The sequence below is a fragment of the Misgurnus anguillicaudatus genome, chromosome 13, assembly GCF_027580225.2.
Source record: "Misgurnus anguillicaudatus chromosome 13, ASM2758022v2, whole genome shotgun sequence".
NCBI classification, from domain to species: Eukaryota; Metazoa; Chordata; class Actinopteri; order Cypriniformes; family Cobitidae; genus Misgurnus; species Misgurnus anguillicaudatus.
In genome coordinates this window covers 9,128,774-9,153,447 of record NC_073349.2, presented here as the reverse complement: position 1 = coordinate 9,153,447, position 24,674 = coordinate 9,128,774, and the positions used below count along the sequence as shown (strand labels likewise).

Sequence of the window (24,674 nt, the reverse complement as noted above, 5' to 3'; positions counted from 1 at the left end):
GAGCAGATAACCGCTCTTTCTCTCTTTAAATCGTAGCGCTTTACCTCCAGCCCCCCTTACTGAGGAAAATGTATTGGAAAGTATCTGGCACCGGAGCCTGTGATGTCACTTCTGGTAGGTGTTTAAGCAGCTTAGTTACAAGAGAGAAAGAAAGAGAGCAGAAAAGACAGAACGAGAGTGCACACGGCGTAGGTTGAAAGGGTAGGGGCATGTGGAGATGCAGTATGTGGGTATGTGCCGGGGTGGAAAATGGCTGCGTGTCAAGAGGCCAGATTCATGGAGCGGGGAGTGACCATTATTGTGAGAGACATGCAGAGTTTGAAAACACGATTATCTGTGTTTGCCAAAGCGGGTGTTAGTATTGCTCATACTTGGGGTGAGGGATTTCAACAAACCCCAACACTTAGTAAACCAGTCCCACGCTGTCTGTGTTGTGGGCATGCAGTAAATGGTGCCTCGGTTCTTTGGCTTGTCGAGCAGAGGCGTGCTATTACTTTTCTAAGTGATTGAACATTTTTCACCTGGCAGTTGACAAAACAGAAGAAAAAAACAATGGACTTAGATTAAAAGAGAGACCTGAGCCATATCAACATCTCTTTGGGCCATTAAAGATGCATTGTGTAACTTTTAGAAGGATCTCTTGACAGACATGCAGTAACTATATTATAAAGACCTTACATAATGAACTGCATTGTTTTAATTACCTTAAAAGAGCCGTTTTTATTTACATGCATCTTACATGTTACACTAAAAGCTCGTAATCATATGGGAACCATTTTTAGTGCTATATAGCACCTATAAAGCACCTATGAAGAACCATCTGGGGTGATATAGCAACACTATAGCACCAGATATGGTTCTATATAAGCACATTATGTACACAGTTGCTACATAGGTGCTATATGGCACTTAAAATGGTTCCCCTATGAATACTAGCCAGTGAACCACTTTTAGTTCTCGAGAGATCAAGCTGATAGATAAAAACATAAAAATCTAGCTTTTCATTTGTTTGGGAATGTGTGTCTGTAACAAAGAATTAAGGAGGAACAAATAAAGACAATGTGAATGTGTGTGACAGATCACACGCACACTTAAGGGAGGTCAAACTAAGAATCAGGTTTGGATTGTGTTTGCGTGTTTGTGCACGATGAGAGATTTAAACCCCATGTCTTGTGTAAAAAGACCCACCCGAATAATTTCCACACTCCCACATGATGGAATGGGTTAAAGGACACACTGGGAGAGAAATCACGGGAAAGCGTGGGATGCTCTATCCGTCCGGCAAGCTTTTGTGGGTAAAATGAAAAGCGAGGTCAGAAAAGGAGTTCAGGGGGAAGAGTGATAGAAAGAAACAGGAGAGAAACATAATTTAAGGATACACAGACAGATTTTTTATCTAACAGTTGATCAAATGCACATAAATTTACATTTTAGTATATTTTATTGTGATATGTGCTGGTTCAAACTAGCACAAGCTGGGGGCCCCAAGAAGATTCCAAGGGGTCCCCAGAAAATTTCAAAGAAAAAGACAAAGTAAAAAATCTATAAATCTACTATATAGTCAATTATTTGGGAAAAAATACAGTACTGTGCAAAAGTCTTAGGTCACCATGCCAGAATTAGATTTGTTGTTTTTGCAATGTTATAGTGATCATATATAAATAATTATTTTTCAGTCTCTTTATTAGAATACATCCAGAAATGTATGTAGTAAACTCCCCTTCCACTTAAGCAGTAGCAGAAAACTGCAGGATCTCTTAAACCTAAATGAAATTAAATCATAATTTCTAATTTTAAAGAAATTAGTCTTTTTACTTCATTCTGCTTAAAAACGCTCAAGATGTGTTTAGTGCCAAGAGAGGTCACACTAAACACATGCCTTAAGAAAACATTTAGTCCAGAAAATTTAATTTTTGCATTTTTTTTACATATTTCCTGTATTTTTAGTTTTTATTTAAATAAAATAGATTGAAAAATAAATATGGATGGACATTAAAACTTAAGTCTGGTGGTGGTGGCCTAAGACTTTTGCACAGTACTGTGTACTGTCTTTATAATATAAAAATGACTATATATATATCTAACAGAGTTTCAATGTTTTAATACAAAAAATATGTACATGTATATATATTTAAGGATGGGGTCCCTCGCATAAGATTCTTCATACACTGTAAAAAGTGAAAGTTGGATTAACTTAACAAAAATGATTTCCATTGGTAACCAGCCCAGTCTCGTTATATAGTCACGTAATTTTTTGATTTTTTTTCGTGATATTATCACGAATTTCCGCGTTTTTTCGTGATCGTATAATGAATTCCTGTTTTCGTGTGATTATCACGTATTGGTTACTCAACTGCTTTTTCCTATTTTCAAACCATTGTCGCTTCGGTTTAGGGTTACATAAAATGACATCCTTACCCAATCCCTACTCTAACCCTAACGCCAGGTGACATATAAAAAAATAAATCAGAAAAAGTTGTATAAACCAATAAGGTGACATTCTAATGCAAGCACCAAATCTAACCCTAAACCGAAGTGACAATGGTTTGAAAATAGGAAAAAGCAGTTGAGTAACCAATACGTGATAATCACACGAAAACAGGAATCCGTTATACGATCTCAAAAAAAAAACGTAAAAAAAAGTTTGTGATAATTTCACAAAAAAGAATAAAAAATTACGTGACTATATCACGAAACTGGGCTGGGTAGCAGTAACACCTAAAAAATTGTGTTTTTACTTTAAGTGAAGAATTTAAGTAGAAAAAGTTTAATTATATAGTTTTTGGAGTTACCAAATGCAGTGTTTTTTTAAGTAGATCCAACTTTCACTTTTTACAGTGTACTTTGTATCTTGCCATCATAAAAATTGAAAACCCCAGCGCAGGTGTTTTGGGTGGTTCATTTTTGCCAAATCAACATATATTTTATGTTACTTTAACTTTAAAAAATGAAGTTAAGCAATTTCAACTTGATTTTATAAGTTATGTTAACTTTTTTTAAGCCGAAACTTAAAATAGTAGGTATTTAAATATACATTTAAATTTAAATATAAAATATTAACACACTTACATACATAAGAACCTGTCATGTACTCACAGCAGTCATGCTGATGAACACACAAACAGTCCTTCATTAAATCACTTCCCCCTCGTCCTTTTATTTCTCTGCCCCTTCATCCATCCCTCCCTTTCTCGCTTGACCAGCTTCAATTTACTTTCTCATCTCCTCTCCCCCCTCACTCTCAAGAACTCCTAAAAACACGCAAGTTGCCAAGAGTTAAAGACAATATCATAACAACAGGGTATGATATGCATGAAGCTGTATAAATCTCACACATAAAACATAAATTAACAAACTAAATGTAGAGAAGAAAACAATTTTACACACACATATAGAAATTACTGTGATTAAAGAGAGAACAATATGAAAAGAGATACACCGCTCATCCTGATATATTTGACATTATCTATATAAATGTTCCTTTACTTTCTTTGTGTTTGTTTTTATTGATATCACATGATGTTAGATTTTCTTTCCAACATCCTTTTCTTATGTCATACTTGTGCCACCAAGTTGATTTTATGAATAAACAACATAATCGTGATTTTCGAAGTATTCAAAAATAACCCAGAAAGCTGCAATCTGTAATTTTCAACTCACTACCACCACCTCTGTTTGAAACATAAAACTGCAGTTTACCCTGTAAAAACATTTTTTATTTTTGCTGCTCAAATATTTTAAACATTGAACAGAAAAGTATTACAATACAATATTTACTGTACCCCAGAAGTATATTAAACCTTGAAATGAGCACTGCATCTCACAAGGAAGATAAAGAAGGAAACCAAGAAAGAGGAAGAAAGCCCAATCAATAGAGGACGCTATGAGCGGCCTGATCTGACACAAGAGAAAGTGGGTCAAACAATAGCAAAAAACAGAAGAGAGGCACTTCAGGAGGGGGAGGTGGAGAAACACAGGAGGGTTGTGACCTTTTTTGACTACCTATCCAAGACCCACAACCCCCGATGGCTTTTCTCAGACTTCTGAGATGATTTTGGGCATTGCATTCTGGGATGTTTCCTGACGCTAGTCTCATACACTGTAAAAAAATTCCCTGTAAAAAAACGGTATTATGCTGGAAGCTGTGGTTGCCAGCATTGCACTGTTAATTTACAGCGTGATACTGTTATTAGAAAAAACAGCATGATACTGTTTTGTTACCTACAGCAGTCAACTGTTATTTTAACAGCATGGTACTGTTTGTGTCACCTACAGAATACAGCTGTTATTTAATAGCATGATACTGTTTTTGTTATCTACAGCATAAAACTGTTATTAAGCATTATATACCTGTTAATTTACAGTAAATATTAGTCACAACTCCATTATTTTTTTATTTAAATGCTATTATACCCTGCATTTTATATTTGTCAAAGTGGATAACATAGAACAAAAAAGGCCAGGTTATGAATTTTTTATTCTTTATTCTATTCAACACCAGATTGACTGTTATGCTATGTTTGTTATGCCATAAAACAGGCAGAAATACAAGCAGATATATTTTAATATTCAGTGCATAAACTGTGGTGCAACAAAAACGCACCAATAACATACTAAAATACAAAAAAATCTAACAAACAAAGAACAATATTGAGATGCCTTATCTTTACTTAAAATACAAATGTAGTTTAAAATTTAGATTTCAAAAAAAGCACAAAAGTTTCACAACTGTAAAAACAGCACATTTTTAAAAGGATTCAATAAAACATTAATTTGCTTATTCTTTAACAGACACCAGTCCAATTTTAAATATGAAAACATGGTCTATAATATACAAACCAGTATAAAAAAACACCACCCACCAGTGGTGGCCAGGATGCAAAATATGTGTTTGGGGTGTAATGTGATTCGTGAATCTATATGCATTGCACATCATGTCAAAATACGTGCCTCCCGCAAACGCTTTGAATATGATAAAGAATAAAAGAGACATTCACATGATACCCGCAAGACACTCATTTAACACTAAACTCTGATTACACATGAGATTAGACAAGCTAGTATGGCAAAAGCGAGCATCTCTTTTATTATAATCCCCTTCAAAGTGTCCGGAGCAGGCACGCATCTTGACATGACACGCTATGCACAGGTTCACATGACGCGCCAAACACATATTTTGAAGTGACGAGCCACACACATGACAATGTTTTGGGTAGCTTTGTATTCGTGCCTCCTCGGAGAAGTCACCTGCCACCACTGCAGCCCACCATATTTAAAAAAAACTGTATTGGTGGGAAGTGTCAGCTACATTTTAAATGAAGTACCACTCAAAGTCCAAAAGTCTTTTTTAAAAGATTTGATATTTTGAGACTGACTGTTGATGGTCTTCTTTTGCAGTTTTCCTGTTTTAGAGGTCACTTTCCCTTTGCACCCTTGTTTCCCGGTTTGATTTTAATGAAGCATCTGGAAAATAAAAAGAGAATATTTTCAGTGAACAATGATTTAAAACTCTGACTTAGCTAATCAAACTTCCAGTAAAACTTTACAAAAATGTGTCATTAGTTAACATAAGTTAACTATTTTAGTGAACATGAATTAACATAAACAATACTTACACAGCCCTTTTGAGCTAATTTAACACTTACTAAGACATTATTAAAAGTTGGAATTGTTCACATTGATGAACTGTGAACTAACGAACACAACAAATTACTTTTTATAAACTATTATTAACAAAAATTACTAAATACTTCTGTGTACTGCTTATTGTTAGTTCATGTTAGCTAATACATTGACTAATGTTAAAGTGATAGTTTAACCAAAAATGAAAATTATTTCATTATTTACTCTCATTTTGTTCTAAACCTGTATGAGTTTCTTTATTCTGTTAAATACCAAAGACGATATTTTGATAAATGATGGTAAGCACAAGGTTGGCACTGCCCATTGACTTGGGTACTGTCATCAGTGTGGTTACCATCATTTATCAAAATATCTCAGTTTGCGTTCAACAAAATAAATAAACTCACATGCTTAGAACCACATGAGGGTAAATGAGGAAATTATTTTCAGTTTTGGGTGAACTATCCACTTTCAAAAATAAGAACTTATTGTGAAGTGTTCCTAAAATGGCCTTCTCAAAAGGTACAAATTAAACCTTTAAAGAAAGTCACAAGTTAAAATTAAGTTACGTTAATGAAATCATTATTTTATGTGGAACCATTCCTTTTAATTTTTTTTTTTAAATAACTTCTTACCTTTGAAGGACTTTCAGTGTGGATGCTGCTTTCACTTTTTGCAAGATGAAGATGTAATACAAAGAAAACAATGCAGCAAGTCCAGTGAGACACGTTGGCTGAACACCCTTTTGGCTTTCAGGCTGATCATCCATTGTTTAATCTATTGTCCCTGAGAATCACCTGGACCAAATTAATGTATAGATTAATGTATAATCCTTAATATCTGGAGAGCTAAGTGTAGAAAAGGCAGTGAGAAGAATATGCAAGCACTGGCAAAGACACAAAGTGCCATGTCCTTCAACCTAACAGTATGTTATTTTCAGAGGCCATTGTCATGATACAATTAAATGTATAGTAATTGAGGGCCACTAATGTTTCTAAAGGTAAACTGAAAATCACAAATTAATTTAGTGTCCATGTAAAGTCTGATATTAAGAGTGTTCTCAGTTTCAGTGTTCTCAAATACAGTGTCCTCCAGAATGAGGCACATAAAGCTTGATGTTCTCCTGATAGTAAAAGGCACAGCAAAAAGGTTCCCGGTTCGAGCCCCGGCTAGGTCAGGTGGCCTTTTTTTGTGGAGTTTGCATGTTCTCCCTGTGTCAGCGTGGGTTTACTCTGGGTATCCACAGATGCCAAATTGTCTCTACCCCAACCAGTGTCTGGATTGACTTGTGTGAATAAAAACTTGTGTATGGATTAACCAGTTCTCACCATGAATATAGCCAAAGATGCTGGAATGGCATAAAGAATAAGAAAGAAAGAAAGATAGTAAAAGGTTGTGTCAGCCTGGAGTGTGGGCCTTATTTAGTAAAAAATGTCAAATTTCATATATTTACCAAACAGGATCAAACGAGGTGTCACAAGTCTTCTCAAAGTCAGCAGGAGTGGCACACATCTATTAGCAAAGATAACAATTTATGATAATTAACATCTGCAAAAAGACTTCATATTTTACAGAGGCAACAAAGACATTTTACTTACAACATGAATGGTTATAAAAAATGATACTCTCTCACCTTTTACTCATCTTAATCTGTAATATTTGTTGGTCTATACAATGCACGAAAAGGGAATAGGGACCAAAATAGCACCAAAGCACCAAAATATACCTACATGGAGGATAAAAGTAATTCAGATAAGTCAAGTAGTAATCTTTTGATGCGATTCAATTGGTTTTGCAACATACAAAACTGTAACACTTTTTAATGTACATCAGTTTCTAACCATAATCATAAATTCAAGTTTGACTGCACTTTCTTGTACTTGATGCATAATGACTTAACAAGTTTGAAATCATGTTTGCAACAAAGACTTCTAGATGCACAGTGAATGAAATGAGTTACAGTTTTTCACCAAGAACCATTTTGACTGCTCAAGTCTTATGAATTAGGGTGCCTTTGTTTAATTTTTTTGTAATCAGACTACGAATTCATATACCCCACCTACCTTAACTTACTGTATACAATGAAGCCAGGATATGTCCATTTTATAAACTTAATGTGTCTTACCAGCAAAAAAAGCGTGCCACATACAACAGGATGTTTCAACCAGCTAACGAGCATGTAATGAATTTATAAATACCAGATCTTTTTAGTGTTATTTGTAGATATATTTGGTAACAAAGGATTTTAAAAGGATTTTAAGATAATACAAAAAACAGGCGAATTTGCAGATAACACAAGTGTATCTTCACTTGCATAGACAGAATGCACACATTAAAAATGTAAAGACACAAAACCCATAATTGATTTTGATTGTTCCTCATTCATCTTTTACACAGATTTTAGTAAAATAAACAGGTTGGATAAAACTTTGGTGAATTCTTACCTGTGATCTGATGTGAGTGTAACTGATGTGATGGTAGAGTACCTGCTTTGCCTGATTAAAATAGGAAATGGAATCTGATTTATTTTTTTAAAAGCTTTACTGAATAAAATGCAATATTTAAAAGTAATATGTAATTTTAAAATAGCACAAGCATCGGTAAAGTTGCAGACCTACCTCATGCAGACAATCCAAAATGGCGTGCACAACGAAAAATATGCTATAATACTGTTAAATAACAGTGACATTCTGTTGTTGCTCGACAACCGACCTGAAGTGAGAAAGTCTACCCACAATGCACTGTAAAAAACAGCAACTTACTGTTATTACATGAAAACAGCATTTTGCTGTTGAATTTCCATGTAAATTTACAGAAATTTTTTACAGTGTAGGCTTAACTGTTCTCCCACAAAACCCTACAAAATGAAATCAATATCATTACAGCAGAAGATGCTTAACTGCGTAAATTAGTAGTGTAAAATGGGCTGTCAAAAGATTAATGACGATTAATCGCATGCATACAAAATAAAAGTTTGTGTTTGAATAATATATTTGTGTGTTTATTGTAATTATTATGTATATATAAATATACTCATACATATATAAATTTAAGAAAAATGTTATTAATGTATATGTTCTTAATTTATGGGTCAATGACGTGACATGAATTATTTCCGTAGTTTCCGTATGGTTCAATTAAAAGGGTTCAAATAAAAAAAAAATGTGCAGATTACTTGCATACATTCTATTTTTTGAGGACCAAGTCTACAATTTCTGGTTTTATTTCATTTCAAAAGAATATTTGGGGGATAATTGCAAAAATGTCTATGTGGTGTAACCGGTTCGTGTCAATTGGTGTTACTAGTACTTTTTAAAATGAAAATATAAATATATTCATTAAAAAATGTGAAATAAAATAGAATCATCTAGTTTAGTAGTACGATGATTTTTTTACATACATTTTTACATAATTTGTCAAAGATTATTTAGAAAACAGTTGTTTTCAGCATATGTCAGTCCAAATATTACAAAAACGCATTAAAATGTACATTTAGAAATAACTAATAAAATGATATTTAATTTTTTTTATGATTACGCTTACATGCCATCAAGGTGGATAAAATATTAAATATTTCGAATTCTTTGGCGCAATTGGCGTTTACATCATTTAAAATTTTCGGGTTCATTCAATCTTAACTTAAATGTAATTTTTATTGCATAAAATTAATATAAATACACTATGTGCGTTGAAATAAACCTAATGGATGCTTTAAAAAAACAAGTCTTTAAAAAGATTTTAGAATTTATATATATATATATATATATATATATATATATATATATATATATATATATATATATATATATATATATATATATATATATATATATATATATATATATATTATCATACACAGGTCCACACATATATTATGCAAAAACAAACTTTTTATGTGATTAATCTTTTGACAGCCCTTGTGTAAACACACAATCACTTTATGTTTAGCTTATGTGAAATTTATAATTTTGTTTTGTTTTGTGTGTGTGACTTATAAAGTCGTCTAAAGTCATATAACACTGGCACAGTAGCAATAATAATTCAAACTAGTTTTAAAGTATTAGTTTACCCAAATATGAAAGTGTCATGATTTACTCACCCTCATGCCATGTATATGACTTTCTTTCTGCAGCTGAACACAAATTAATATTTTATATTAAAATGCAGTCATTTAATCTTCTTATATGGCTCAACATGGTGAGGCTTCAAAAAGCACATCCATCCATCCTTAAAGGGATCCAAATGACTTTAGTCGGTTGAAAATGTGACCCTGGATCACAAAGCAAGTCATAAGGGTACATTTTTTTGAAATTGAGATTTATATATTACCTGAAAGCTTAAATAAGCTTTCCATTCATGTATGATTTAGGATATGACAATATTTGGCTGAGATAATATTTGACTAAGGGTGCAAAAAATGTAAATATTTAGAAAATTGCATTTAAAGTTGTCCAAATGAAAACCTTAGAAACTGCATCCACTTATAAAAATAAAGTTTTTATATATTTACAGTAGGAAATTAATGATCTTTACATAATATCCTAATGATTTTTGGCATAAAAGAAAAATCTATAGTTTGGACTTGATTTTGTTGTCCAGGGTCACAAATGTCTTCTGACGCTAAAAGATACAAATAATACGAATAATATTTCAAGGCATATTTAGCACTTGATATGTCACATTTTCATGGTAACATAGAGATCAACATGGTAAGTTCAAATATGGTGGCACAATGATAACGTCAAATCTGACAAAATGCAATGACATAGATTTTTCACCTGTTTTATGGTCAGCTGGGTGAAAACCATAAGCAAATCTATTTTAAAGCTTCCCTGTAGTTGATAATTCTATCGTTTAAAGGGACATTCCACTTTTTCTGAAAATATGCTCATTTTCTAGCTCCCCTAGAGTTAAAAATTTGATTTTTATTGTTTTGGAATTCATTCAGCTGATCTCCGGGTCTGGCGGTACCACTTTTAGCATATTAGCACAATCCATTAAATCTGATTAGACCATTAGCATATAACAATCACAGACTACACCTTGTAATTAGATTATTATAAATCTGAAATTTGGGAGGGCCTAGAAAACCAATTGCGAGTTAAGATACAAATATGTGTAAGGAGACCACAGCAAAACAGTGAATTGAAGTGAAATTATATATATTGAAAACTGTATCAAAACACAAAACCAATATAACATTAATTCACCATGACGATATATACTTCTCAATTTCCCACACACGTTACATCAAAGGTAAACAACAGTTTTTTGGTAAGATTGATGATGATGAACAATGTGAAAAAGCTTATCTGAGGTGTTCATTTGAAATGTCCATTGTCTCAGCAAAATGTCCAACAAATGTCCAGATGAATTTAGAATCCAGAAAGGGTGAAGAAATGCAAAGGAATCCACTCATGCAGCTACCACTGTCAGCTTGGAACCTTCTATGCAACAAACCCATTTAAAGGACAAATATGAGGAACCCATTCATTGGGATCCAATTAATCCCTGTGGCCTGCAGCCCATGGGGTGAAATGCACCATTATATTAGAAGTCCTTTTGGATTGAGCATAAAACAAAAGTTTCCCAATCAGGACGCAGGGTTGTTTGAAACACTCAAGGCCAAAGCCATGCTTCACATATATCTTGCTCTGTGGTAAGCCAAGCTTTAATACTAGCAGGTGGGTAGCTCATTAACTCCCCCTAGAGGTAGGTAGTAACAGACCTCTGGCTGTTACATATCCCCCCCTTCAGAAGTAAACCCTTCATATCCAAAACAAGGCTTCAAATTTTCTACATGATATGTATCAACATTTTTAAGATCATTAAGATATGAAACAGCATAATTAACTGGGCCAAGACATCTCACAACTTTAGCAGGACCCTTCCATTTCTCAGAAAGTTTAGCCATAAACCCTTCGTTAGCCCTGGATAAAGGGTGAGACCGGACCCATACTACATCTCCCACCTTAAACTGAGTCTGCTTACGGCGTTGATCATAGTAGTGCTTTTGCTTGTTTTGAGCTTGTTCCACATTTTTCTTCACAATATGGAGGAAATTTTGCTGCCTTTCGAGAACTGGATAAGCAGGGTTGCTAGGGTCAGGTGGATGGTGTAGTGCTCTCTCCAATGGTCCTTTCAGCTTTCGTCCTAGAGCCACTTCTGCTGGGGTATAACCTATGCTTTCATGTACAGTAGAGTTAATCGCAAATCTGAATTCTGCCAACCATCGATCCCACTGTCGGTGCTGGTCCCCTCCATATGAAGCAATCATCGTCTTGAGAGTTCTGGTGATGCGCTCTGTCAAGTTTGTTTGAGGATGGTAAGCTGTAGTCAGCTTCTGAATTACACCCCACTGTTTACAAACCAAGTTGAGTAAATGAGAGGTAAATTGTGCTCTACGATCTGATACCAAATAGGCAGGTGTCCCCCATCTTGTAAAAACTTCCTCCACCAGAATCCTTGCTATTTGGGGAGCTTTTGCCACTCTTAAAGGGAACAGTTCCACCCATTTGGAACAGTGATCGACGACAACTAGAAGGTGTTCATTTTGCTTGACACTCTTTGGAAATGGGCCCATTTAATCAACTCCCATCATATATCCCGGTTCGACAACTGGAGTGGATTGTAGATACCCAGAAAGTTTTGTGAATGAAGGCTTATACTGTTGACATATCTGACACTCCTTGCAGTGTTTCCACACATCTGTTCTTAAAGTAGGCCAATAGGCTATATCCAGAAGTCTGAGAAGTGTTTTCAGTCTTCCCAGATGACCACTTAATGGGTTGTCGTGGGCATACTGCAAGAACTCCTTACGATGACACATCGGTACAATTATTTGTAGCTTCTGCCCCTTGAGGCCATCAGGTACACTGCGAAACAAAATTCCATTCTGCATAACATAATGTACTCTGGAAATGTCATGATTCACCTCTAAGCTGGCTTTCTTAATCAACTCCTGGACTTCCACATCTTTTTGTTGTTCAATTGCAATTTGTGTCAGATCTACTGGAACATTAGCTGGAATGGTTTTGATTTTAACAGCTTTAACCATGGCAAGCACCGGAGATGAGGTAATGCCTTCATGAGTTCTAGATAAGACATCAGGAACAACATTACAAGGGCCTTTCCTGTACTTAACTGTGAACTGAAAACCTTGTAAACGAATGGTCCAACGGGTAAGTCGAGATGATGGTTTGGGGTGTTGGAAAACCCATGTTAGGGCTGCATGGTCCGTTACCACCTCAAAAGGTCGTCCTTCAAGATATGGTCTCCACTTCTCTACCGCCCACACAACTGCCAAACACTCCTTCTCTGAAACAGAGTACATCTTTTCAGCTCCTTTTAGTAGTCTGGAAGCATATGCTATGACATGTTCTTCTTCTTCTGTTTCCTGTGTCAGTACAGCTCCCAATCCAACTTCACTGGCATCTGTTTGCACTCTGAAAGGTTTATTAAAATCTGGTGGAATTAGTACTGGTGCTTGTGTCAGATCTTGCTTTATGGTCTCAAATGATTGCTGGCATTGTTCGGACCAGATCCATGTGGCCTTCTTTTGTTTAAGAGCATGCAGAGGGGCAGCTTTTTCAGAGAAATGAGGGATGAAGCGGTGATACCAACCAGCCAAACCTAAGAAACGTTGGACATCCTTAAGAGATTGCGGTACAGGGAATTCACTTACTGCTGCTACCTTGGATGGATCTGTCTTAATTCCCTCACCTGAAACAACGTGGCCAAGAAATGTGAGTGCTCGTTGAATAAAATGACATTTCTTAAGATTTAGGGTAAGTCCAGCTTCATGAAAACACTTGAACAACAGGTTGAGATGTTGAAGATGTTCCATTTCATTTCTAGAATACACAACAACATCATCAATATACACAAAGCAACACTTTCCTTTTAGTTCTCTCAACACATGGTCCATAAGCCTCTGGAATGACGCAGCAGAGTTCTTTAGGCCAAATGGTAGACGTAAGAATTCATATAGTCCAGCTGAGGTCACAAACGCTGTTTTCTGTATGCTGCCCTCCTCCATCTCCATCTGCCAATATCCACTTTTTAGATCCAGAGTGCTAAACACAACTGCTCCATGTAACGACTCCAGTATGTCAGATATTTGTGGCATAGGATAAGCATCAAGGTGAGTTTTTAAATTCAGTCCTCTGTAATCAACACAAAATCTTGACCCACCATCTTTTTTTGGTACCACTACCACAGGAGCTGCCCAGGGTGAAACAGAGGGACGAATTATCTGTTTAGCAAGCATTTCCTTGATTTCTGCCTCGATTAGATGCTGTTTGTCTATAGAAACTTTGTAAGCCTTTTTCCTAACGGGTACTTCATCAGTGGTAATGATACAGTGTTTTACCAGATTTGTATGTCCAAAATCATGGCTACATACCGTTGGCCATCCCAGCATCAGATTCTCCAAGTCATTTTTAATGGGTTGTTGTGTGTCAGCTTTCTGTACAAGTTGTTGAATGGTCTGCAAAGTTACAACTGTTACAGGTGGGGAGGGTACAGCAAGGTAAAAATGTACTGAAGGTGGAAAGTCATTAATCAAAAATGGAAAAGAATCTTCACCATCAGCTTCTTTTGAAGGCAATATGTACTGTGCTTTTTGAAAGTTTAACACAATTCCAGTAGCCAGTAGAAAATCCATGCCTAATAGAATTGGTACTGTTAAATCAGTATCCTTCAAAATGAACAATGTCAGGTCTACTTGTCGTCCCTGAATCTCACACTGCCAGTTTACCTTTCCAATTGCAGTCTGTCTTTGTCCATTAGCCAGCATAAATAACTGTCCTACACTTGGATCACAGGGTTCCTTTTTACACAACTGTCTCCAACAGGACTCCTGTATAAGGGACAACGTACTGCCTGTATCCACCATGGCTACAAAATATCGATCTCGAAGCACAATAGGGATTGACACAGTTTTGATGTCTGGGGTTGTTGTTTTATGCATGGACTGGACAATTCTGGTGTTTGCAATAAGGGGTTTACGTTGAGGGTCTCGGCTTGATTGAGTTTTCTTCCTTTGTTCTTCCACGTTAATTTGACTCCAGTACCTTTTAGATTCATCAAAGTCCCTTTTGATTTGGGTTCCAATTCTTACCAACTCTCCAACATCCCTTACAGTTCCTCTCATTAAACTTGCCAAGCGTGGATTACAGTTCCGAAGTATAGCCTGTACCACTTCTTTTTCTGTCATTTTCTTTTTCCATCTCATACATAGTGCCCGATAATGGAAAGCGAAGTCACGGATGCTCTCCTTAGCGCCCTGCTTTCTTTCTAATAACCTCCTTGCAGCCACATCTTCATAGTCTTCACTAAGAAAGGAGTGCAAAAAAACTCTTTTAAACTGAATCCAACTGGTAACAGTCCCTTTCTCAGCCAACCACCAGTCTTTAGCGGTTTCCTTTAGCACAGCTGTTAATGAAGCAAGTATCTCATTGTCAGATAGAGGACGTACAGCAAAATACTCTTCACAACGTTCTATAAACATCACAGGATCTTCATCTTGATCATTACTGAAGGTTGGAAAATCAATTTTCACAGGGGGATTGTACTGTACAGCTTGAGTAGACTGAACATCATATGTTCGGTCTCCAATAGGGGAAGGGAATAAAGCACTAGTAAGTGGTTGTTTTGGAGTGGATACTATTGGAGTAAGAGATTTGAACTTTTGTTCAATTTGTACATCTCTTCTTTTTAAACAGTCCACCATTGATTGTCCCAAATCCTGTATGGCCAGTTCCAGCCTTTTCTTCACTCTATCACATTCACGTTCAATATGATAATTCACCCTCTCTTCAATGCCTTTACATTTATGTTCCATTTCAGAAAAGGTGCAACACTCACTGACCCTTTGACAGCATTCTTCAATTCGATTTTCCATTGACGTTACCCTTTCTGTTAGGTGCTCTACTAGGGAAGTAACAGAATTAAACTTCTCCTGCCACAGCTCTTCAGCAACATCATGGTGTGGTGGTGGTGGTGGTAAAGGGAGATCATCCAAGTTCTCATCTATATCCTCTTCATTTTCCTCCTCAGATTCAATATATAACTCACTGAATGTATTAATCAATTCCTTAAGGGGTTCTCTATGGGTGGTGAATGGGTCAGATGCGAAATCTAATTCAGGTATGGTCTCAACCCTTTCCTGAGCTTTTTGGCTGGCCATATTATGTTAAGTCTCATACACAATTCAGTATTAACAAAAAAAAAATCAGTTTTCATCAGGTCCCTGTTCGGGCGCCATTATATAACAATCACAGACTACACCTTGTAATTAGATTATTATAAATCTGAAATTTGGGAGGGCCTAGAAAACCAATTGCGAGTTAAGATACAAATATGTGTAAGGAGACCACAGCAAAACAGTGAATTGAAGTGAAATTATATATATTGAAAACTGTAACAAAACACAAAACTAATATAACATTAATTTACCATGAAGATATATACTTCTCAATTTCACACACACGTTACATCAAAGGTAAACAACAGTTTTTTGGTAAGATTGATGATGATGAACAATGTGAAAAAGCTTATCTGAGGTGTTCATTTGAAATGTCCATTGTCTCAGCAAAATGTCCAACAAATGTCCAGATGAATTTAGAATCCAGAAAGGGTGAAGAAATGCAAAGGAATCCACTCATGCAGCTACCACTGTCAGCTTGGAACCTTCTATGCAACAAACCCATTTAAAGGACAAATATGAGGAACCCATTCATTGGGATCCAATTAATCCCTGTGGCCTGCAGCCCATGGGGTGAAATGCACCATTATATTAGAAGTCCTTTTGGATTGAGCATAAAACAAAAGTTTCCCAATCAGGACGCAGGGTTGTTTGAAACACTCAAGGCCAAAGCCATGCTTCACATATATCTTGCTCTGTGGTAAGCCAAGCTTTAATACTAGCAGGTGGGTAGCTCATTAACTCCCCCTAGAGGTAGGTAGTAACAGACCTCTGGCTGTTACAAGCATCACACTCAACAATAACCAAAGAGTTTTTATATTTTTCCTATTTATAACTTGACTCTTCTGTAGTTACATCGTGTACTGAGACCGACAGAAAATTAAAAGTTGTGATTTTCTAGGCCAATATGGGTAGGAACTATACTCTTATTCTGGCGTAATAATCAAGGACTTTGTTGATGTAACATGGCTGCAGCTGGCGCAATGATATTACACAGTGCCCGAAAATAGTCCCCTTGGTAACTTTAATAGCAGGGGACTATTTTCGAGCACTGCGTAATATCATCACAACTTTTAATTACATTGTAAAGTATACAGTGTAACTACAGAAGAGTAAAGTTTTAAAAAGGAAAATATCGAAACTCTTTGGTTATTTTTTCAGCTCGATGCTAATGGTCTAATCAGATTCAATGGATTATGCTAAGCTATGCTAAAAGTGTTACCGCCAGACCCGGAGATCAGCTGAATGGATTCCAAAACGGTAAAACTCAAATGTTTAACTCAAGGGGAGCAGGGAAATAAGTCTATTTTCAAAAAAGTGCAGTGTCCCTTTAAATCTCATCTTTGAGTATCATAATATAGCATTATGTGAAAGTCTTTCCTGTAATTTCTACATGCTTTAAAACTGCTTGAATGTAATTCCCTCATTTACGTGGATCTATGAATATGCAAATTAGTCTACTCAACCGCACAGCTCGGACCATAGATATAATATGTAGTCCCCGCGTCCCTTTCTTACGCATAAATAGATGCTAATTTCGGTAGTTTCATATACATAACTGCCAAGTCCGGTTTCACAATGATGTGTGTGAACTGCCCGTTTGCAACACTAATTGTTTTTAGCTTTGATGTTAGCAGGTTGGACTATTACACACTGCACATGAGTTCAACACGTGTGAGTTTAATTGGTTAAGTGTGAGTGGCGTACCAAACCACCAAGGCGATTTTAAACTGTGCGAATGAGATGTCTTTGAAAAAATCTAAATATTAAAATACTTAAAAATGGTGCTGAATGATGAATTTGCACATGGTTTGTCTTAAAGCATATTAAAAACACAGCTAAACAACTATAAAAACTTGATTTTTACCACAGTGGGGATTTTTACCAAGTTGGGAAAAGCTGAACTTTTTTGATCTGAATAAACAAATGCACCCTATAGGCAAACAAAGCCTGCGTGTTTTAGCACATATGAAGCCATTCAAAGGGTCTTAAAGGTGAATTCATGTCTGTTTGTAAATATAGTTTATATAGTCATATCCAATCCAAACCACACTGGCATTTATTTTTTCTCAGTTATCAACACATTGTGACTAACCTGTAGTGCCCACATTTTGTGTCCAGGACTTTAGTACACTGACCACAAGATCCCACCACCCACATGTGTCTGTGATGTTCAGTGACGCTCTATAGCATTTATTTTTACTCTGTTTAGCTCATAAACAAGAAGTCTGATTACTTAGAAATGTAACAGCACACCTCTTCTCAACAAACCACATCATCTGAAGAATAAGTTATGTCCGTTACAAATTGATTTTCAATCTTTGACATGACCTTTCTCAGTCAATATTAAAGATATCAATGTTATATTTTCACAAAATGATGTGATGATTTTACGTAAAAAAAAAACACCAAAAATGACTTTAGCTGGGTTCTCACATTATAATGAATCATTTTTATTGATTTTATATTTTATACAGTCATGACTCGTGTGCATCTTCTGTGATTTGTGTTCATAAGCACCTCTCAGCAATGAACAACAGACAAAACGTTCATTCTCTCATCGAGACGGATGTGAAATCAGACGTGGCGATGACCTTACAATGCCTCTAAGATGCCAAGCACCTTGTATGCGAAAGCGGGGCAGAGAGGTGAGAAGAAAAAAGTTTTTGGAAAAAACTGAGAACAAAAGACTCATTGGACTCTTTCTCTGTCTCTTCCCCTCAGCCCGGGCCTGCGGAGGCAGTTTTGTCATCAGGGGTGTGGAGCTCAGAGAAGTGAAGAAAGAGAAGTAGATACATCGGTCAAAACTGTTACCACACACAGTGAACGCACACACACACACACATGCATGAGCTCTCAAATGTATCTATCCAGATGGCGTTTAACCTTCCACCCCCATATACACACACACATACACAGCCTTTAATTTCTGTCTTAAGCCAAAGTATATACTATAGGACTGGACCACTTAGCCAAATATATCTCAACCTTAAACAAACTCCAGGCACACACACACACACACACACACACACACACACAAATCTTGTAATTAAATTATGTAAAAATATTTAATAAATATATTTAGTGGGAGATCTTTGTCTCTCTGCTCATAGAAACTTGGAAAAAAGTGGAAAAAATATAGTGTGTTGTGTGTCTGTTTATAGTGTAGATAACATGTATGAATAGGCCTACTGTATACAGACCATTATATACACCAATGTGTGTTTCATCAAACATTAACAAATTAATTATGGTAAACCACTATATTGTAAAAATGACCAAATATTGCGATATCAAGTTGTGGTTGACTATGTCACTGTGAAAGCTTTACAAGGAACAAGAAAGAGTGGTCAATTAAAGGTGAATTGTGTAACTTTTAGGGAGGATCTCTTGACCAAAATGCAATATAATATAACTATATTATCAGTGGTGTATAAAGACCTTACAGAACTTACTATGTTGTTTTTATTACCTTATGAGTCGTTTTTATCTACATACACCACAGCTGTGTCCCAATTCAAATGCTGCAACCTTAAGAACGTATTTTAAGACCGATTGCGTCACAGGAGCGCAACTTGAGGCTAGTAAGGCCATCCCAATTCAAAGGATGCTTAGAATGAAGCCTCAAAATGCGTCCTTGTTTCTCCACATTGTTATGGTTTGTATCCTAACAGCCGAGGCTATCCCAAGATGCATTGCGCACCTGTAACGGCTGAATATATATTTTTAAATAAACAATTAAAACCTTTATTAAATAGAAGTGTGTATTTATCAAAAACATTTTTCTTGTCACTGTTTTAGTATTATAAGTTATGTTTTGTGTTAAGATTATTTTTGTTTATGTTGATTCATTTGATATACTATTGAATAGTTTAATCTACATACGTGACATATTTTCTCAAATAAATTAATATTTTTCTGATTCCATATTTATTTTAATAAGTCAGAAATGTCTCCGCTGTGTCCTGCTGTCCTCCGAAGGTTAAACCGTCTAATTTCAGTTCTCTTTGTGAACTTTTGAGGCTGCCACCTTGAAAGACAGAGTGCTCACCTTTTAAGGTTGCATGCTTAGAAGGTCGCAGCCCTTGAATTGGGACACAACTCACAATTCTCCTTACATGGAAGTCACTATCTCTACAGTAGCCCTTAATGGACAACCTGTTTCGTCCCTATAATGTCTCAGACGACAACATGTTTGTCCTGTGGAGGCTACCGTAGCTTCTCTATGCGTTCCGAAAGGGAGGGGTGAACCGTGGACTGAGCCATTGGTTGCAATTCACAATCTCACCACTAGATGCTGCTGAAAATCTACACTGTGGGTTTTTAAATAATGTCTAGACACTTGTACATCATTTTTGCTTTTTATTGGGATTAAAGGAATATATGGTTTGTAACATAGGAAGGTGTGTTAAGTGCAGCAAGGTGAAATATAGTTGCATATTAAGTAAACCATCAGGTTAATTCCATACGGCATGAATATTACAATATAGTATAATATCATAATAAACAATAACATTAAAAATAATATAAACAAGAATGTGTGCATCCTCTCTGAGTCCAATACAATAACAATAGGCTACTGCATAACCTCAGGGGGAAGAACGCATACATGTATGTTTCGTGTGCGTGTGTGCGTGCGTGCGTGCGTGTGCGTGCGTGCGTGCGTGCGTGTTTGTGTGCGTGCGTGCCTGCGTGTGTGTGTGATTTAGCTATTGTTTTGGGGACAAAATTGCTGAACAATGTCTTGGCTAAATATTAAAAGAAAACTTCTGAATTAGATGATGGATTTCATTTGCTTCTGCGAATACCATCTATCCATTTAAACCCACTTGCCATCTGCAGGGTCACAGGAGGGCTTGAGTCTATTGTACAATACCAAAAATGTATTTTAAAGTTTTCTGTTAGCCTTGGTTTATAATCATAACTTGCGTAACACTCGAGTAAAACATAAATGCATGCACATTTTTATTAACACAAAAAATGCTCTCTCTCTCCCCGCGCACACACACGCACGCACACACGCACACACACTATTTATTCTTTTCATTTCTATTTATTGTACAAAATATAAATTTTTGACACAAAAAATATACAGTACTGTGCAAAAGTCTTAGGCCACCATATACTGTTAGATGTGTTTTTTTTATTGTATAGTGATCATATATAATTTTTTTGTCTCTTTATTATAATACAACCAGAAAATACAGGAAATGTGTATGTAGTATTAAAAACTGATGTGTCAAGTATTTAGTGTAAACTCCCCTCCCACTTGAGCAATAGCAGGATCTCATAAACCTAAATAAAATTAAATCCTAATTTCTAATTCTAATCAAATACTTCAGGACTTCAATCTCCTCAAAAAAGCTCAAGATGTGTTTCGTGCCAAGAGATGTCAACACTTAACACTGACTGATGCCTGAAGGAGACATTTATTTCTAAAAATTCTTTTGTTTTTAATTTTGTGTACATATTTTCTGTATTTTCTGTTTGTATCTTACTAAAAAGAGTGAAAAATAAATATGGATGGCCATTAAACTCTGCTAAAACAACAAAGCTGGTGATGGTGGCCTAAGACTTTTGCACAGTACTGTATATTTGTTTAACATTATGGACAACTGAACAATCTAACATTTCACAAATGATAAGCATATTGTACCATACCAACTAAAGACAAAATAATTGTAAATATAGGTTTGTTCCTATGGGTTTGTTAAGTGCAGTTCAATAACAGCCAAGCCACTCGGTTAACACTTAACATCAGTTCATTACTGTACCAAGAGATTGAGAGGGGCACTGGTCCCCCTAGTGGTGCTTTGTGGGTAAATATAACAGTGTTATGTATGAGTGCCATGAGCACAGAGATGCAGCACAATGAATCGCCACCTACGTTCTGTTATCTTGTTATGCTTCATGTAGCTAAACCATTACCATATCTTACAGCACTGCTAGAAAATTACTCGGGTACACTGTAAGAAATAAGGTACAAAACTCTTTCTTGTCTGTCACTGGGGTGGTCCCCTCATTTATAGATTTATTTTTTGTACCTTTATAGGTTCACACTGAAATGTTGTACTTTTGAGGTAGAATATTATACACTAAGGACCTATTATGCACCTTAAGGAACATCACACTAAAGTTAGCTCATTAAGTTACAGTAATGTACCCCAAAAGGTACAACGTTGTATTATATGTAGTATAGCTGTAAAGGTACAAAACGGAATCGTCCTAGTGACAGAAAAGGTACAGTTGTGTATTATTTTTTTATCCTGGCCTGATCAGTTTAGCCTCTCCTTAAAATATACACCAGTTTAAAGAAAAGCAGATTGAGTTATCTGAAATAGAGGACACCTCCATGTGATAAAGTTTAGCAAACATGTCATTAAACTGTGCCATAATCCACCTCGCTCACCACGCCTCTCGCCACACCCTAACAACCTAAATAAATTTGATTCCAGTAAAGATACCCAAGAATTTTTTGCTAGTTATGTAAGCCCAGACCTTTGACAGTTGATTTAACTTAAAAACATAGGGTAGCTCGCTGCCCTAAAAATGTCAAGTGTGCCTTGTTGAACCAACAAGTAACTTTAAGTTAAATCTACTAGTATTCTTGTAAGATTAACAAAACAATTCTCGTTCTACAAACAGTCAGTAAACAATATGAAAAACTGTATTTCACACGTCTTATTTTAAAACTTGTAATGTTAAGAAAACACTGAAATCTTTGCCTCCAAACATAGAGGACACCTTGCGAAGCAAAGGTAACATCAAATAAAGCAAAGGTTTTAACTTCACACAACAATCAACACACAAATTGCAATAATTGTGACAGTAATCAAATCTCATGAGCTCTTCACCACAAAAATAATAAACAACAATGATAACAAAATCAACTGCAGTAAAAACAACACTCATATAACAGTAGCAGTTAGTTTATGCATGCTGCAATGCATGATGGGTAAAAATGTCCAATTCAGAGATTTAAATAAGCTAAAATAAATTGATTCAACTCAAAATTTCTTGTCAAATGAGAGAAATAATGCAATACGTAGATTAAATTAAAGCACTTAATAAATAATATGTTAAATGTATCAAATATATCCTCTATATATACTGTAGTCTCTCTCTCTCTCTCTCTCTCTCTCTCTCTCTCAAGGTTTTTTTTCTCCAAAGCACTTTTTTACCTAAAAAATGTTTTTTTTTCCTAGGAGTTTTTTCACCCCCTAGGAAGTCAGCTGACATTGACTTAACTTTGAACTCTCTTCTATACGTTACAATATTACTACGCTCGCTACTACGGCGCTATATAAATAAAATCAAATTGAAGTAATGGAGAAAACTTCATAAAAATGTATTAAAATTCGTCTATAAAGCTGACGTAAATGGACACGTGTCGGTAGAGTGGTGTCATTTGTTGTGTCTTTGGTAAAGATTTTAATCCGTTTATCTTGAGAATCGCTCTAAGCGGGCTTTTCTAGTCCATTGCCAGATACACAGATTCATTCTAAAACACTTCACCAATAAGGATGTGACTAGAAATATTGCTGATGTAAAATATGTAATAGGATTACAGTTTGAAACATAGACATAGATTATTATAGATTATCATAGAACACACAGACTGATAACCTAGATTTAGCATTTTGCGTTACAAATCTCAAATGTTTTACTAAAATATATATATAAAGGTATAAAGGAATTAATCGCTACCAAAAGTAAAATGCTACCAAAGGAAATAAAGCAGTTTATTAACTAGTCAGCATTATTTTTTTCAGTTTTTTGAAACCAAAAATCACTAATGTGTAATGTTTGAAAATATCTTTCTAAATTACTTCCATATATATATATAATATATTTGAAAATATATAAAACACATGATGACCAATTGCTGCTGTATTTTTCATTATCAGTAAAACATGAATGAATTTTGCTTGACTGTAAGGTGAAATGGCATTCAGGTGGTTTGAGGAAGCATTTTTCATCAGCGCGGGTGAGACAGCTTTTCATGGGCTGACGAACCTGAGATTGACCAATAACTTAAGCATTCTCAGGTTGGACAGTCCTTGAAATCACTGCTCATACATGACAGTAAAACCAGCCTGACCACAGATTATTTCAATGGTCGAGTCGGTCTCTAAAAAAAGAATGAAAGAGAAAAGAGTTAAAAAATCAAAATCAAGACCGCAGTTTACACTGTCTAACTTTTACAGTGTAACTATACATTTAAATACAGAGTAACAATGATCAACAACATGCACTTAATATAGGGTTAGGGTTTGGTTTGGGGTTAGGGTTTGGTTTAGGGTTAGTTGCATTTAATTATGCATAATTTACTGTTATTTTAACTATAATAATTACATATATACACATGAAACAAAGACACTGTTAAATAAAGTGAAGAGTTTCGTTGCAAAATGAGATAACTTTGTTTTTTTAATTGTTCAGAAATCTCGTTTTTAGGTTGTGCATTCCAATTAACATCAATTCAACTGCAGTTGGTTTGTTTTGATTTAAACCTTCATAACTTAAAAAATACAGCTAAGTAGTACCATAAAACAAAATAATAACATGATAACATAATAATAAACATGTTTTGACAAAAATAAAAAAAATGGATTTATCTCGTTTTGCAACGAAACTCTTCAAGTGTTACCAAGACCACTTTCGCTTGATAAAGAAGCATAAAGTTTACCATTCTTGATTCACTGATCATGTTGAAACATATTTACAATTACAAGAAGGTGCATTCAACAAGTCAAAGAATAGTTTTACTGAATGCATTAAACATGGAAATATGCAGCTGAAGTGAAATAAACGTACGAAAAACAAAGCGTTTTATTTTATGATG

At 35.4% G+C, this 24,674-nt stretch overlaps 1 long non-coding RNA gene across 1 annotated transcript; it reads right to left on the bottom strand.

Annotated features, from left to right (window-relative positions):
* Positions 1-4,185: 4,185 nt before the first annotated feature.
* LOC129413406 (uncharacterized) lies at positions 4,186-8,453 on the bottom strand. Its single transcript, XR_012373056.1, has 4 exons — positions 8,067-8,453; positions 7,076-7,348; positions 6,258-6,419; positions 4,186-5,463 (listed from the first exon to the last, which is right to left on the bottom strand). It is a non-coding gene; the product is annotated as an uncharacterized lncRNA (long non-coding RNA).
* Positions 8,454-24,674: the final 16,221 nt, after the last annotated feature.